The following is a 6000-nucleotide window of genomic DNA, read 5'->3' as shown; positions in this document are numbered from 1 at the left end:
CTTCTGGGTCATAAGCAGGGTTACTAGGATCATTTGGCAAAGCCCATCTGCTCAGTCCATCAGCATTCTTGTGAATATTCCCATCTCTGTGGATTATGGTCATATTGCCTCTGTATTCCTGAATAGCAATCTGCCACCTGAGCATATGTCTATTGGGAGTCTTCATGTTCAGTAGTGATCTCAAAGCTGTGCAGTCTGTTACAACATGAAAGACACTGCCATCTAAGTAGTAATGGAGTTTTTCCAGGGCCCAGACCAGACATAAGCATTCAAGTTGACTAGCACCATATCTTGTTTCACTGTCTTTCAGTTGTCTGGATATGAAAACAATGGGTCCTTCTTTTCTCACTCCATCAATGACTTGGACTTGATGTAAAGCAGCACCTAGACCAGTCATGCTAGCATCTACATATAGTGTGAAGGGATGGGCCCAGTCAGGAAACAGTAGCAATGGAGCTGTGGTCAGTTTCTCTTTTAACAAGTTGTAGGCTACTATTCTATGATGAGTCATCTCATATATGACATCAATCCTTGTCAGTTCAGTCAGAGGTTTTGCTATCTCTGCAAACTTCTCAATGTGTTGTCTGTAGTAGCCAGCAAAACCAAGAAATGATTGCATTTCTTTCCTACTACTAGGTACAGGTTTTTGGAGAACAGCAGCTACTTTATTCTGGTCTATTCCTATGGTAATACCAGACACAAGATGACCTAGAGCTTTGATCTGATCAAATCCAAAGTTACACTTCTTCAAGGAGATTTTCATGTTCATGTTGATAACAACTTTCAAGATCCTGTCTATCCTATTGAGGTGTTCCTCCCAAGTGTTGGACATAATGATGATATCATCAATGTAGATAATGACCCACTTCTCATCAATTTCTTTTCTGAATTCAATGTCCATCATTCTCTGGAAATGGGAGGGGGAATTCTTGATCCCAAAGGGCATTCTCAGGTACTCATAGATTCCTTTGTGCATAATAATCCTGAGTAGATGTCTGGAATCTTCTGCAATGACATTCTGGTGAAAACCTTTGAGTACATCCATGCTAGTCAGGTACTTAGCTTTAGCCAGGTTGTTCAGAGTCTCACTGATCTTAGGAATGGTATACCTGTCTGAAGCAGTATAGGAATTCAAAGCTCTGAAGTCTCCTACCATCCTGGACTTTCCATTGTGCCAGGCAATGATCACAGGAGTAGTGATCTCAACTACCTCATTATGACCAACTTTTCTTAGAACATTCAGGTTTACTAGCTCTTCAATGTGTTGCTCAAGAGCTTCTCTGCTTTTGGGGCTGGCAGGATAAGGAGGTCTTCTGAGGAGAGGAGGGTAGGGTCTCTCAGTTGTCAACTTGATATGGACTTCATGACCCTTAATGGCACCAAGGGGCTGATTGGTGTTGGAGAAGGCAAGGTTGTTATTGTAGAGGACTTCAAATAGCTTCTCCTTTTGCTCAATAGTCAACTTATCACTGAATTTGGCTTCACAGAGTTCTTCTGTAATAAATTTCTGCAGTTGAGGATGGGACTTCTTTACAGCAGAGATTTCATTAGAAGGGCTCATTTTCTCCAGATGATGAGACTTAAAGCTGAATTTCTTCCTCTTGTTCTCATTTCCAATGGTAAAGAATCTCTCTTTGCTGTTTGTGATGTCAAAGCCATAAAGAGACATGTAATCATTTCCAAGGATAAGATAGTTAATTCTTGCATTTTTCATGACTACAAATTCTGCTAGAATTCTAATAGAACCTTTAGTGTGAGGAAAAATTAAGGCCATTTCTATTATGCCCATTGGCTGTAATTGGTCACTACAGCTGTGAAATTTAGCATGGTTAATTGGCATGAGCTTGTTTTCCCATTCTGGTAATATAGAGTCTAGAAATTTGTTGCTGATGATTGAGCAAGAAGCTCCACTATCAAGAAGACATGATTGTTCTCTGGATTCAATGAGGACAGTAGTAAGATTTGCTTTTCCAGTAAGATGAGCTTTTCCTCTATCAGGCTTACATTTCATCAGTCTAGCATCTTCTATGTGGGAAGACTGGCAGGATTTGTCCCAGGTCTGAGGTTGATGAGTTTCAGCTTGAATTTCAGCAATGGAGAAGTCTTGGTTTATCTCACACTCTACAGCATGTGCTCCAAAGTCAAAATCAACTAAGGGATCATAATTGGCACCATTTCCATTGTCCATGGCAAGAATCATGTGATTGGTTCTATGATTCTCTTCTTCTTCATCTAGTTCTGATTCAGATTTATGTGGTTCACCTTGATCTTCTCCATTGTCACTCTTGGGATCATCATCATCATCCATTCCTACATTATTGATCCTGTTCTTCTTCTTAGGGCATTCCCTGGAGAAGTGGCCAGTTTGTTTACAGAAATGGCATATAAGTTTTTCTTTCTCAGGGGCAGAGACAGGATTCTTTTTGGTAGAGGAGTCAGTTGGCTTATCAGTTTTCTCAGGGGCAGGATTGCTTCTCCATTGGGATCTGTTTGGAGTGTTATAATTGTTTGTCACAGGCTTGTTCCTTTTCATGACTCTGTCTATGACCTCTTCAGCAATTATAACCATGTCCTCAAAACTCATTTCAGTGGCATCTCTTTTGTATCTGCTTTTAATAGCATGCTCAAGGTTTGGAGGGCACTGCTTTAAGATCTTCTCACAAATAAGATACTGACTGAGTTCAGGTTGATAAGCTTTCAGTCTTTCTCTCTGATTACCAAACCATTTGTGGATTATCCTCCCATCATAGGTGAAGTGATCATTCTCAAACTCTTGTTGCATTTTCCATTTCCAGTTCTCAGTGCCAAACTTATTTCTGATGGCATTCTTCCACCAAGCCCAAGATTTGTTTCCATACTCATCTCTGATGCCTAGGTACCAATTCCTTGCAGTATCAGTTAACAAGATTGTTAATCTACTGATTATCATGTTATCCAGCATCAAGTAGTCTCTGACCAGGATATCAGTATTTTTAATCCAAAGCTCATGATTGTAAGGCAATTCTCCAGAGAATTTCTCCCAGTCTCCATTTTTGGGGATACCTTTCCACAGTTCTTTTCTCATTTCAAAGTCTATAGCTCCATGATCAATGTAGGGGAATTCCTCTTGGGTCTTAGCATCAGGAGTATTGCTAGCAGGCTTAGGAAGGTTATCTCTTGGTGGTCTCTGGGGTTCAGGAGTAGGAACAGGAGGAGGTGGTCTGTGTTCCTGTTGTTGCTCATGGTGGACATTCTGGAAGGGATTATTGTATAAGAGATGAGGGGGTTGGTCTCTGTCATCTGGTATTAACACGGAATCCAGCTTTGAGCTCACAGTGTTTACTACAGAAGATATGTCACTGAATCTTCTCTTAGATTGTTCAAACCTGTTGTGCTCATTGGCATGAAGGTCATTGATCTGATTACCAATGGAAGTAAGATTGTTGCTCACTTTCTCTTCAAAATCTTTCAGATTTTGGCCAATTGTATCCATGTTAGAATGACATTGTGATTCATTTACCAGAATCAAATCTTGAACTGTCTCAAACTTATCATCTATGTGTTTTTTCAGTTGTTCTAACACATTGTTATTCACTGTGGACTTCTCTCTGGCACTTTCTCCTATGTTGTTCAGGATTTGATCAAGCAAAAAGGGGATGAATTCATTTTTAAATAGATCAAGAATGGAATGATTCAGGACATCTTTAAAATTGCTGACACAAGATTCAAGAAGGGTACCAGGAATGGTTTCAACTGTACCAGATAATTCAGAGAGAAATTTTGAGAACAAGACTTGTAATTTTTCTTCTAGAAACAAAGGACCATTTCTAGACATTTCAGAGTTAAGATTATTGAGAAAAAATTCTCTATTTGAAGGATCAGAGAGATTATCAATGTCTAAACTGAGGCCTAGTGGTGAATCACTACTTAAGGAACTTTTAGGTAAAGATTCATCTAATAAGGGCCTCTCCCTCTGGCTCTCCCTCGTCCATAGCCTCTCCTCACTCCTCGTGTGGCTCTCATCAGGTATTCTCCTATTTCTAGAACTCTCTGAGTGTCGTCCTGAGGGCGTCTCCAGTTCCTCCCTGATCCTCTCCAGTTGTTTTGAGGAGGAGGGGGGTTGTGGCCTGCGAATTCTTGCGGCATTTGCGGATAATGGGGTGGATTGTAGCCGCCAGTTTGAAGATGCGGGCTGGGGCGGAATAATTGAACTACCTCTCGCGGTATAGAAGCTGGTGGCGGCCTCACTTGGAGCGTCTGCGGCGGTGGCGGCGGCGGCAAGGGAGTTCCTTGATAGTGTTGGCTCTCTAGGCGCGGCTGGGATTGAGGCTGCTGTTGAAACTGAGCCTGGTTGGAGGGGATAGGACCCTGGAACTCCTGCGCTATAGCTCGTAGCTGAGAACCCGTGGGTTCCGGCGTTGGCGTCGCTAGAATGGGTTGCTGGCTGGCGTGCGGCACTAAAGCTAGCTGCGAATGAGGCCGGGATACTTGCGCCGTGGAGTTCTGCGGACCTAGGCCGTTGTTCTGGTTCATTAGAGAAACTTCCAGGTTGTGTAGCTCGTCTCTGGGTATCCATTCTTGACAGAGACGGATACCGTCTTTCCTCCCAACCAATTCTATTATCATTTCCTGCGTCATAGATGCTTGGGAGAGGAGGCGCCTCATGGTTAACGTGTTCTGCGCCTCCCTGGCGCGGACAAATAGGTCGAACTGTTCGTTGAACATGCTGATGAGGCTGGAGAGCTCTTCCTCTTCCGGGATAAGGTCCATGGGACCGGAGGACTCCTCCCGTCGAGGGCTCTGAGTGTACGGAAGGAGGGCTAGATTGGGCGGCGCCGTGGATCTCATGCCCTCTGGGTTGATAGGCTGGGAGGGCGGTTGACTCGTCGGAGGAAGGTTCACCGTCAAGTCTATCTGTTCCCTGTCGATAGGCCGCGGAACCGGCGTGGATCTGCTCGACGCTAGGGCTATGGAAGTTTCCCTCGGCTGGTATAGGGCCGGAGGGATCCCGGTATCTGGGGGGAGCGGCTCCTCTTCCGGGAGCTTGAGGAAATCCTCCTGTAGAGGCGGCAAGGCTGCTTCTAGCCCTTCGAAGCCGTTCTTCGGCGGCTGGGCTAAGGCGGGTACCGGTGGCGGAGCTCTTCGGAGAGGTCTCGGCCATTTCTAAGGTGAGGAGGCATCGTGATAAAGAGAAAAAGAGATTAATTTAAGCGGAAAGAGAGAGTTTTTTAAGAATTAATTCGAGGTTAAAATACCTTGGGACTTAGGTTTTGAAGATAACCTTTTACTTTTACGCGTCGTAGTAGAGGTTTTTTTCTTAGTTTCCTTTGCGCTGGGTTTCGCGGCGGATTTTGAGGTCCAATCAGAGATATTAACAGCGGCGGTGACCTTGCGGCGACGGGCTTTTGGGTATTTAGTCGTAGCAATAGGGGTCCAAGAGGAACTATTGATCCAGTTTCCTTCTTTCGGATCAGTTACGCGGTTGTCGTCGTAGTTCTCGTCTTCTGCGCTAGTCTGCGCCGTTACGAATTTTTTTACGGTCAATTGCGGCAATTATATTTAAGAAGCAGGAGAATCTTTTGAGCGTACTCCGTTTTTCGCTATCTCTTTTTGATCCGAAGATATGGAGGGTTCTGGGGAGGATAAGTCCGACGAAGGGATAAATAGCGGCGCGGAGGAGTCGCAGTTCTGCACTTTCACGAGTACACAGGACGTAAAAAAAAATTTTCAAGGGTTCAGTTAGGAAATTTATCAATGTAAAAGCAATTTTGGATGATTTTAGAAGAATTTTAGCGTTAGTAGGATATGTGAAAAATTTTTTAAGTATAGTTCCCGATGAGGCCCCCAATTGTGAGCCTGGGTCTCTATAGTGACCTCAGGACACAAGAAATGGGGGGGGGGCAATGGTTGGATTTCTTGGGATAAAGAAACTACAACTATAAGAGAAAAAGAGAAAGAGAAAGGGAAACCAAGCAGGAATAAGGAAGAAGAGAAGTACTAGGTTATTCTAGTGGGAATGCA

Source organism: Puccinia triticina, chromosome 2A (genome assembly GCF_026914185.1).
Source record: "Puccinia triticina chromosome 2A, complete sequence".
NCBI classification, from domain to species: Eukaryota; Fungi; Basidiomycota; class Pucciniomycetes; order Pucciniales; family Pucciniaceae; genus Puccinia; species Puccinia triticina.
This window is presented reverse-complemented; position numbering follows the sequence as displayed.